This window comes from Chiloscyllium punctatum, chromosome 36 (assembly GCF_047496795.1).
Source record: "Chiloscyllium punctatum isolate Juve2018m chromosome 36, sChiPun1.3, whole genome shotgun sequence".
NCBI lineage: Eukaryota > Metazoa > Chordata > Chondrichthyes > Orectolobiformes > Hemiscylliidae > Chiloscyllium > Chiloscyllium punctatum.
In genome coordinates, this window is record NC_092774.1 from 32,027,894 (window position 1) to 32,039,757 (window position 11,864).

The 11,864-nt window shown below is 44.4% G+C and overlaps 1 non-coding gene across 1 annotated transcript; it reads right to left on the reverse strand.

Moving 5' to 3' along the window:
- Positions 1-384: 384 nt before the first annotated feature.
- Positions 385-458, reverse strand: trnan-guu (transfer RNA asparagine (anticodon GUU)). Its single transcript has one exon. It is a non-coding gene; the product is annotated as a tRNA-Asn (tRNA).
- Positions 459-11,864: the final 11,406 nt, after the last annotated feature.

Below are 11,864 nucleotides of genomic sequence, written 5' to 3' on the forward strand. Positions count from 1 at the left end.
TCAAATATCTGCAAATGGCGAGTCTGGGTGTTTCATCCCGAAAGATGAAATGGACGTTCAGTTAAAAACAAGAACAGAAATTGCAGGAGCAACTCAGCAGGTCAGGCAGCATCCGTGGAAAGAGAATCAGAGACCACATCTCAGAATTCGTTGTTTTCCACATCCAGGTACAGCCAAACCTGCTGAGTTTCTCCAGCAGTTTCGCTTTCTGTCTCAGATTCTCAGCATCTGCAGTCCTTCACGTTAGAAATTCAATCAATTCAGAAACCCCTTTGTGATTCCTCAGTGGAGAAGATTTCCGTTGGTGAAACATTTTCCTGAAACGATTAAAAACGTGCACGATCGCAGCCAAGAAAGCGGTAGGAGCGAGAACAAGAAACACTCCGTCCCTGGGTGGTCTCGAACCACCAACCTTTCGGTTAACAGCCGAACGCGCTGACCAATTGCGCCACAGAGACAGGTCGCAACTGCACCCGCAGAGTGCTTTGAGGAACCTACTATTCAATTCATAATTCAACCCGCCCCGCCCAAAATTACCATTGTCTTCTATCAGTTTTACTTTTCCATAATAAAGCCTTGGACATTCATTGTGGTGACATGGGGACAGCCTGTTCCCACCATCTGCAGGCACATCCATGTCACGAGGAACGAGCTCTCCTACACCGGGACCATCGCCCTCCGAGCCTTTCAGTGTTTTGCCTCTTCCCGAATTTTCTCATTGGCCCCGAGCCGAGAATGGGTTTGAATTGCTGATGTGCAGAGAATTCTTTCAATGTCTCGGGTCAGTTCATGTCCCGAGAATATCAGAGTCAATCAGCCTCTTAAACAAGGGGTCGGTGTCTGGACTGTCTCTGCTCAGTCCGTCAGTTCATCCTTCATTCTCCTCTAATTCAACTTCCCAAAGAGTTTCTAAAGATTCACAAAGCTGGAGACTGGGATTTCTGTTTTACTTCCTGAACATTTTTCCACCTGCTAACTGACAATATTTTGCCAAAACCTCTTTCCCATTGTAACACTTGCATCATGTCCAGGGATGACCAATATTCATTTTGTGGAGACATTCCCAAGTTTGGGAATGGTCTCTTTGGAGCAAAGAAGGTTAACTGGAGATTTCCAGGGGCTGTTGGCAATGATGGGAGAAGACGTGGTGTGAATGGGCAGGTTAATGATCAGAAGAACCTATTGCCACTGACTGGGGTCAGTTACCAGAGGACAGGGATTGAAGTTCTTTAATGGAAAGCAACATTTGAGTAGAACAAACACAGCGAATACTGCAGAAAGCCAACGGGTATAGCAGCATCTGTGGAAAGGTAAAAAGAACCAAAGTTTTGAGTGTGCTACGGTTTTGTTAAGAACTCAGTCTTTTGCCTCTTCCCGAAGTTGGTCCAGGTCTGTGTCTCAATTGGCAAACACATGGCAAGTGCAGGACCGCAATGTGAAGTTATAGCCTTTGTGGCTTAAAAAAAAGCAGTGCATTGTTTAAATAATGAGATATCGGAATGTGGAGAAAGTGAGGACTCGAGGTGAAACTCGAAAAATGTGGCACTGGAAAAGCACAATAGGTCAGGCAGCATCTGAGGAGCAGGACACGGAACGTTTCGGGCACCAGCCCTTCATCAGGAATGATGTATGGATGTACTAAGTGGTCTCAGAGTCCCTCCACACCAGTCAATGCCAGTTGTCGGGCAGATGCAGCAGGCAATGAGCGAGGCAAGTGGTTTATTATGAAGAGGAATTGAGTTCAGAAGTGGGGTCATTGAACATATTTAAGGCTAAGTTCATCGGAGTTTTGAACAACAAAGAAGTGGATGCTTATGGGGGGAGGTAAGAAAATGGTTTTAAGACCAGTACAGGTCAGTCACAGAGTCTGACAGCACTGAACAGACCCTTCATCCAACTAGTCCATGCTGAGTATGTTCTCAATCTAAACTCGTCGGACATACCAGTGTTTGGCCCATAAACCTTCGACACTTTCGTATTCATGTACTTACGCAAACGTCGTAACTGTACGTGTATAAAATCATAAGGGGCATGGATATGATTAATAGACAAAGTCTTTTCCTGGGGTGGGTGAGTTCAGAACGAGAGGGCATGGGTTTCGCGTTAGAGGGGAAAGATACAAAAGAGATCTCAGGGGCAACTTTTTCACGCAGAGGACGTTTATTGAATGATCTGCCAAAGGAAGTGGTGAAGACTACTACGATTGCAACATTTAAAAGATATTTGGGTAGGTATATGAATAGGAAGGGTTTGGAGGGATATGGGGCCGTGTGCTCTCAGGTGGGACAAGATTGGGTTGGGATAGTTGGTCGGCATGGACAAGTTGGACCAAACAGTCTGTTTCTGTGCTGTACATCTCTATCTCAATGTTAAACATACTTAGTGACCTGGCCTCCACAGTTTTCTGTGGCAATGAATTCCATAGATTCACCAATCTCTGGCTAAAGAAATTTCTCCTAATCTCCATTCTCACTTTATGCTTATGCTATGCCCATGGGTATTAGTCTCTCCTCCCAATGAAAACATCTTCCCAATGTCCACTCTGTCCAGGCCGTTCAATGTTCTGTACGTTTCAGTTCGATCTCCCTTGAATGTGGGTCTGTTAATCAGAATGAACCAAACCCTTCAGGATGAGGATATCCGTGATTAGATTCAACAAAGTGAGAATGGAGGGTGAGAGTGTGCGATGGAGATTTTCAGCTTTTCGGGAATAAGGTTGGAAAGAAAGTTTAATATAAATTATAATTGATCAGATGAGCCGATGGGCCAAGGAGTAGTGGATGGAGTTTAATTTAGACAAATATGAGCTGTTGCATTTTGATGAGGCAACTCAGGGCAGGGCCAATGTGGTTAATGGTAAATTAATGGAATTCTGTGCTCAAGGAAGCAGTAGAGGCAGCTTCATCAAGACACTGTTGGATGGACTTTTTGCGAGGTAAGGGCATTCAGGGAAGTTGGGATAATACAATTAGGAGGAGCTGAGACGATTGATCGATCCGCCATGATTTTAATGAATGGCGGAGCAGGGTCGATGAGACAAATGGCCTACTCCTTCTAATACTTTGAAACGATAACCCTGCGTTTCCCATGGCTAACCCACCTAACTTGCACATCCCTGGACACTGGGCAATTTAGCACAGCCAATCCAAATCAAGGCCAGTGAGCAACGTAGTGATGTGGAAACCAAACACCAGAGAATGATAGAAAGGAACAAGGAGAATAAATGTACTAGCAATCAAAACTGGATTCTCCCCATCACAAAAAATAAAACTAAAAGTGCAGTATGTGAATGTGTGCTGCATTGTTACAATAGCGAATTAATTGACTGCACACATTGAGAGAATAATCATGATATGAGACTCCTTATAGAGATATGGCTACAGAATGACAAGGATTGGAACCGGAATATCGAGGGGATACATAGCATTTAAGTCGAGTGAGAGGCTCAGTAAAGGTAGAGGGTTGGCACTGCTAATCAAAGCTCTGATAAAATGGTAGTCTGGTGTCAGCTCGGATTTCAGGTCCTGATTTCTCTGTCCTCTGATCTCCCTGTTCCCACAGAGTTAAATGTTGTCTGTTCTCAGCACTGCTCGATTTCTGTTGAAGCTTTGACCCCCTTTTACACTTTCTGGACCAATAAAATATACTGAGCCTTCTGGAAATGAAACCTCATCTATTCCCCTCCTGAATTTAAAAATCTCTAAAGTTATCTATCAACTTGCTCGGCTCCGTTGTGAAAATGTCCCAGCTTCTTCTTAATTCAAACCCTCCATTCCCAGCAACACGCTGGTAAAGTCGGGAATAGGGAATTGCATCAAATCACATAAATGTACTGTCTAAAACAATCTAGCTGTGTTCTGGCCTGAGATATTGAGAGTCCCTGGTGTAAGTAATTACGAATGCAATAATTTTGGTCACAGAATTGAACAATCATTTTGCAACAAAGGGGTCTACTTTGATAAGGAGGTAGTGGTCATTTCTAGGGTAAGTGAACAGTTTGTGGATCAGGGAGATGAAGTTCCAGACAGTTGGGAAGGGCAAGAAATGATTGTGATAAATAAGACAAAGAACTGTGGATGCTGGAAATCTGAAACAAAAACTGAGAACACTGGAAAATCTCAGCAGGACTGGAAGCATCTGTGGAGAGAAAGCAGAGTTAAAGTTTCGAGTCCAACAACTCCTCTTCGGGATTCTGAAATAGTTTGTGAGAACCCCTTAAGTCACCTGCCCAGCTTTAAGACCATAATATATAGGAGCAGGATGAGGCCATTTGGCCCATCGAGTCTGCTCCACCAGTCGATCATGGCTGATATGTTTCTCTATCCCATTCTGCTGCCCTCTCCTCATAACCCTTGACCCCTTACTAATCAAGAACCTATCTCTGTCTTAAATGCCCTCAATGACTTGGCATCATCAACCCTTCTCCTCGTGGAAACATCATCTCCACATCCACACTGTCCAGTCATAGAGTAGCACAGCGCTGCCTGACCCACTGTGATCTCCAGCATTTGTTGTTTTCAGGAAGGATTCCAGCATCCACAACAACGCACTTCTAAATTTTGTACCCAGTTGTTTAGCTCTCCCTGGATCCCGTGAGATTTAACCTTACTCAACAATCCACTGTGCGGTACAATTAAAGTTCCCAGCCCCCACCTCTTTCTGCACACATGCGCAGCACCATGGATCAGTGGTTCACCCTGCTGCCTTTCAGCGCCAGGGATCCGCTTTCGATTCCAGCCTTGGGGCGACTGTCTGTGTGGAGTTTGCACATTCTCCCTGCCGTGTCTGCTGGGTTTCCTCCGGGTGCTCTGGTTTCCTCCCAAACTCTAAAGATGTGCAGTTTCGGGAGAAGTGGCCATACTAAATGGGCCCATAGTGTGCAGTAAGTGTAGTGGAATGGGATAGGGGAAAGTGTCTGCATGGGTTACGCTTTGGATGGTCGGTGTGGACTTGTTGGGCTGAATGGCGTGTTTCCACATTGCAGGAATTCTACGTGGCATTCCTACAACTCCAGAGTCTCAGCACTCTTGGCTTTTCCCATGGATAGTGTCGGGGAGGGAAACAATATTTTACACGGGAGTAAGGTTCAGTGAGTATGAAGATAAAAGGAAACGCAGTGCATTGCTTGAGCTGTTTTCCCGGGTATACCAGAGGCCGAGGGGTGATCTTACAGACGTTTATAGAATCATGCGAGGCATGGATAGGGTAAATAGACAAGGTCATTTCCCTGGGATGGGAGAAGTCCAGAACAGGAGTCTAATATGTTTGGGGTGAGGGAGGCAAGTGTAAGTAATGATCTGCCGGAGGAAGTGGTGAATGTAGGTCCAATTATAACATTTAAAAGGCATCTGGATGTGTATATGAATAGGAAGAGTTCAGAGGGATATGGGCCAAGTGCTGGTAAATGAGACGAGATTAATTTAGGCTATCGGGTCGGCACGGATGAGTTGGACTGAAGGACCTGTTTCTGTGCTGTGTATCTCTGTGACTCTGGCTTGCCCGTAATGTTTGCCCTGCCTGTATGTTCCGTTTCTGTCTGGTGTCGGTGTCAATGCCTTGATATCTCATTTCCTCTATCACCCCACTTCCACCTCCCCAGATGTTAACCATTTCGTGTCTGGTTGTTTCTCAAGAAGCTGCATTGAAGGTGCATCCTGAATTGAGACTTCTTTTTCTTCCCAAAATCAGACTTACTCACTCCGAGATGTCGTGAAAGATACTAATTCAGAGGTTTCTGTCTTGATGTTTTCACTTTTGGGTCTCTGTAAGATCCTGAATCAGTACCGTCGGGAGGATTAGTTTGAGCGGAGTGAGAATAAAGTGGTGAGAGGGGTTGGGATGGTGCTTTCAATTTTGTTGAAAATGAAAAGAATATTCTGCCGAATGTAGAATTGCTGGTTTGGACTTTCTAACCTGGACTGACAGTAATGACGTTTGTAATCTCTTTTTACAAATTATTTGAAGATCTGGAGACGGACGTTTCAATATCAATAGATGAAGAGCTTTGCCTGAAACATTGACTCTGCTGCTCCTCAGATGCTGCCTGATCCGTTGTGCTTTGACTCTGACTCTCGATCATTTGCAGTCCTCAATTTCACTTCAATGTCTGGCAATCACTGAATCCATCGGGACTATAACAAGTTTCGACTATGATTCTGTGAGAAGGAACCAAGCTTTTTGGTTCCTCTTTCAGTACGTTTTCAGCATCAGTGAGACTGGAAGAGAGACCTGACTGTTGCAGCACTCTGATTGTGGAGCCAGTAAATGTTATACAGACTGGGAGGAGGAATTCACGGCGGGGAGGTGCTGTACACGCGTTTGTGTGCAGCTGAAGCTTCGGTCATGGAGAAACCCAAGGAATCCCGTCCCATGGAGAAACCATGAAAATGTGGCGACTGTGGGAAAGGCTTCCGTTTCCCATCTGACCTGGAGACTCATGAGCGCAGTAACACCGAGGTGAGACTGTTCTCCTGCCCTGAGTGCGGGAAGACCTTCAGCAATTCCTCTGTACTGCAGAGGCACCAGGGGGTCCACACAGGCGAGAGGCCATTCTCCTGCCCCGAATGCGCGAAGGCCTTCAGCTATTCCTCCGTCCTACTGACCCACCGCCGGGTCCACATATTGGAGAAGCCCTTCAGCTGCTCCAAGTACGGGAAGGCCTTCAATGATACCTCTGCCTTGCTGAGGCACCAGTGGGTCCACACCGGAGAGAGCCCGTTCTCCTGCCTCAAGTGTGGGAAGGGCTTTACCCCGGCATCCCACCTTCGGGTCCATCCGGGGGAGAGGCCCTTCCCCTGCCCAGAGTGCGGGATGGCCTTCAGCAATTCCTCCCAACTGCTGAGGCACAGGTGGGGCCATACCGGGGATAGGCCGTTCACCTGCCCCGAGTGGAACCGGAGGTTCTCATCATTCTGCACCTTGCAGAAGCGCCAGCGGGCGCACCAGTGCACCCAACAATCTGATTCTGCTGGTGAAGCTGCTGTGGGTCACTGCGAGGACTGAACCCCTTCACATTCTGACAGTGCTTATAATGGGAGAGTCGGTCGTGTTTATTTTGTTTTATGCCGTCGTGCTCCCCCACCCCTGCAACTTTGCTTCCAGTGGGCACTGCTGCTCGTTGAGACCAGGAGCTGTTCTCTCCAGATTCTACTGTCCTGTTAAAGAATTGTTGTCTCTTTCTGTGAATGAGTCCCAGCCTGTAAGAAATAGCTGAATAGTTCAGGGTGTCCATTCGCATTCAGCAGTGACTAAGAAATTAAATTTACGATGATGTGCCTGTGATCAACTCATCATCGAAGGATTGCCTAACGGCTTGGCAATCCATTGCTGGAAACTGTTTGCTTGAATTGATAATTTTAAAAATTCTCTTTCTTCATCTACCCCTTAAGTTTCTGTCTATGAGATGGTGGAGGACTTGATCAAAGGGATTAAATCATTGCTATTAACTGGATTATCTTGTTTCACTTTGCCCGAGTAAATTTGCCGTATTCATAATTGTTTGTTTTTGTTTAAGTTCTCATTCTGGTGTGCAAGATCTGTTCATCAAGTGCGGTTCACTTCACGAAACTGCTGTGGGTTATTTCCAGAACTGAGCCCCTGTGCTTGTGCAGTGGGAGAGTCAGTGTGTTTTTTTGTTCTCTGCCCTTGCCCCGCCTTCCCCACCGCCAACTGCTTCCATTGGGCGTTGCTGCTTGTTGAGCCCAGGAAATGTTCTCCCTAGATTCTACTGTCCAGTTAAAGAATTGTTGGCTCTTTCTGGGAATGAGTCCCAGCCTGTAAAAAATGGCTGAATACTTTGGGGTGTCTATGCACATTCAGCAGTGACTTTTAAATTAGATTTACAGTTACGTGTCTGTGAAACTGTCATAGTCCAAGCGTTGCACAAAAGCTTGGCAATCCATTGTTGGAAACTGTTTGCTTGAATTGATAAGTTTTAAAAAAATCTTTCTTAATTTGCCGCTTAAGATTCAGTCTCTGAGATGGTAGGGGACTTGATCAAAGAGTTTGAATCATTGCTATTAATTAGATTTTCTTCTTTAACTTTGCCCAAGAAAATTTGCCATTTTTATAATTGTTGGTTTTTGTTTAAATTATAATGTTGAGGTGCAAGATCTGTTCTTCATCAAGTCTGGTTCGGAACAGTTGAGAAATTGAGGGACATTGCATGTTTTAATTTCACTGTGTTGTTAATCTAGTGACAGTGACATTCATTTGTATTGGGTTGCTTACCCTTAGTTGTCGTTTCTTCCACTCCAACTATTCACTATGGTAGTGAGTTCCGCAGTCTCACTACACTCTGAGGTTTTTCATGAAATCCTTAGTACAGAATTGTAAGGGAAAATGTTGACAAGGGCAGAATATAGGGTCTTAACTGCAAATGCCAGGAAGACATTCGACAAAGTAAAACCATGACAATGTCGGGATAAATCAGGAACTTTGACAGCAATGAAGAGGTCACACGTCAGAGTTCAAGATAATGGTCGTGACAAAAAGAAAAAGTACTCTGCAGATATTGGATATTGTAATTGAGCTAGTTTCTAGATGCTGTTGTTGGTTGAATACGATAACGTAAGAGATGAAATAACCAATACCATTAATGTAATTTGATGTCGGTAACCATAAAGTAAGTGCATACTATTGATTGATATAGGCCAATTGGGTGCAAGGAGGCCATTCAGCCCATCGAGTCAACATTGACTGACCGTCCCACCCAGACCTAGTTCGTTACCCTATCCCTGTAACACTGCATCTCCCATGGTAAATCTACCCTCAACTACACGTCCTTTGGACCGTGGGAGGAGGCCAGAGCACCACAGGAACGCAGACACAAGGGGAGAATGTGCAAACTCCACACAGACAGTCGGCCCGAGGGTGGGATCAAACCCAGGTCACTGATGCCGTGAGGCAGCAGTGCTAACCACCGTGCCACCACCACATGCTGCTCTCTAAAGAAGTGAATTTCAAAGACTCGAGAACACTTGTGAGAAAAACAAAACTCTCCTATCTTAAATGAGAGACTAGTCCCTGGCGAGAATTGAGTTGACATTACATTTACATTAAGTCCTCTCCAGATGTTATACAGCTCCATCGGATCATCTGTTTCTTCTAAACTCAAACTGATACAAGCCCAGCCTGACATCCCCTTGTCCCCGATTATAAGTTGAGTAAATGAGTGACCCTCGACCTCACTGGCATGACAAAGGATGCCCTCAATCCAAGTTGACCTTAACTGTCCAACCTCTTGACCCCCACGCCACAATGTGGTCAGCCGCAACTCAGCCCTGAACGAGAGCAGAGGAACTGAATAGACAGCAGTGAGGTGGACATTGCATTCCCAGAGAATATTGTTCAAGTGTGAAATTTGTTTAACTCACATTCGGATTATTGCAGGGACTATGTTTTTGATCCCAATAACAGTCTAGTTTTGTTGTACATTGTGTGTGTTTTATCTGTGTTTCACTACATGATTTTCTGTTGCTGTCATTCCCATGAGGATGTGTGAATTCAGTACCAGATAATCGTCTCAGTTCTGAATTTTCCTTGAGGATTGGTATAGAACGGACTAAGTGTCAGTCAGATTGGAAAAGCTCGACTGTTTATTTAAGCCTTTGCTGTCCTTCTCCTGGGACTGTATGAATGGGGAAGTGTAGAGGAAGTTTTACTCTGTATCTAACCCAATGTTGTTTCTGTCTTGGCAGTGTTTGTTGGGGACAGTGTTGAGGTAGCTTCACTTGCAATTGAAGAGTAGAGGAAGCTTTTTTCTGATTGTAATCCCATGCTGTCCTTGTCCTGGGAGGTTTAGATGGCATCTATAATTGAAGTGAATACAGACTTGGCTGTGGGAGTGGAGGGTTCTTCTACCTGAGCACACCCATCTTTGAGATTGCTGTGCTGATCAAGACAATCTCAGACACCTTCATTCACTTTTCCAACCAACCACAGGGTGGTTAAGGATGGGTATAAATGCTGCATTGCCAGCGATGCCCACACCCCATGCATGAATAAATACTTTATGTTTAAATGTTACATTCACATTCCAAACCCTCTAATGTATGATTACTTACATGGAAAATTGTTGTCTGTTTGTAATTTCATTTTAAAATATAGGAATGTGTTAACCATGTAGAAATATAACAAGAAAAACAAATGGAGAATTTAACAGGTAATGAGCAGGAGAGAATGCTGAGTCAGCCTGACCCCCAAGGCTGAGAGAGTTCTCCCAGATGTTGAAGTTACACCAGTACCTTTTACTTTTGCAGCTTCCCCAAAAGTTTGTCCCTGATGTAAGATCATTCAATGACCCGAAGTACTAACTGTTTTTATCTCCATAACTGGTGCCAGACTTGCTGAGTAATTCCAGCCCTTCTGCTCTACCCTTTTATGGGATTTGAGCTTCCCTAAGTCAGTGTAATGAAGAACTGCAGACGATGGAGATCTGAAACACAAAAATGCGTCAAATGCTGGAGAAACTCAATAGGACTGGCAGCACATGTGGAGAGAGAAGCAGAGTTAGCATTTCAAGTGCTGTGACCCTTCTTCACAACTGTTCTGGACTCAAGCCAGGATATTGTCTTTGTTTCTTTATCTCTCTCTCCACCAATGTTGCCAGACTGGCTGAGTTTCTCCAGAAATTTCTGTTATGACACTTTCACAAGGTTGATGTTTGTTATCCATCCCTAAGTGCAAAGTGTCTTGTGCCAATTCAGAGGGCAGTTTAAGAGTCAACCACATTGCTGTGGGTCTGGAGTCACATGTAAGTCAGACCATGCAAGGATGGCAGTTTCCATGAAAAGGACATTGGTGAACATGGGTTTTTAAGACAATTGACGTCAGTGCCATCGATACCATACTGAGACTTACTTTGTGTTCCCCATTTATGATTTGAATTATTCACATCTTACCTCTTGCTGTGGTGGGATTTGAACTCATGTTCCCTGGATTACTCATCCTGTGACATTATGACTACACTGTTGTTTCCCATTCTTTGCTCTTTTGTGTTTGTTGTTCACGTCTTTGTCTTCTGATGTTTGGGAAATTGAACCTGTTTAAAAGATTGCCCTAAACTTCTCCCTTTGACCAACTCTTTCGTCACCTGCCTTAATCTGTGCTCCGGTCTTGTGATTTTTAAAGGAATTCTCATTATGTTCATGTGAAGCACTTTGAGATAGTTAACTGTACCACAGGTATTATTTGAATGCAGCTTGTGTCCCTATCTTAATATCTGAAAGTACAGGGTCATATTTTAAATGTAGAAGACAAAAATGAGGATGATTTCTTTTCTTTCTGAGCTTATGTGTCTTCTTCAAAAGGCAGTGGATTCAAAATCTTTAAGGCAGCGGTAGACAGGTTCTTGATAACCAAGTGGATGAAAGATTGTCGGGGATGTGTTGGAATGTAGAGTTGAGGTTGAATTCAGTTCAGCCATGATCTTATTGAATGTTGCAGCAGGCTCGAAGTGCCGAGTGGCCTACTCCCGCCCATTATATGTTTGTATCAAGCAGTCTGTGTCTCCCCTCTTATAGCTATGAACTGGGTAATTCCTTTCCAATATTGCCCCTTGTAGACAGTTAATTGAACACCAGAGGGCCCCCTATTGGGAGCAGGCACATTGTAGCAATTGCAGTATTTCTTCTGTTAATTTTGTTGCTTCTTACTAAGTGTTGCTGAAAATCTTCGAAATAAAAGCAAAACACTTCTATTATTAACGCACCAATGAAAGTGTTGGTTTGGATGTATCATTGTTGAATTAGCCATTCCCATCTTTGCCAGAGTTCTGTGTTTAAAGCCCTCGAGTCTGGTTTCGACCCCTGAAACAATTCTTATCAAGGTCATGTTTGACATCCTTTGTAACGGTGACAGGGCTA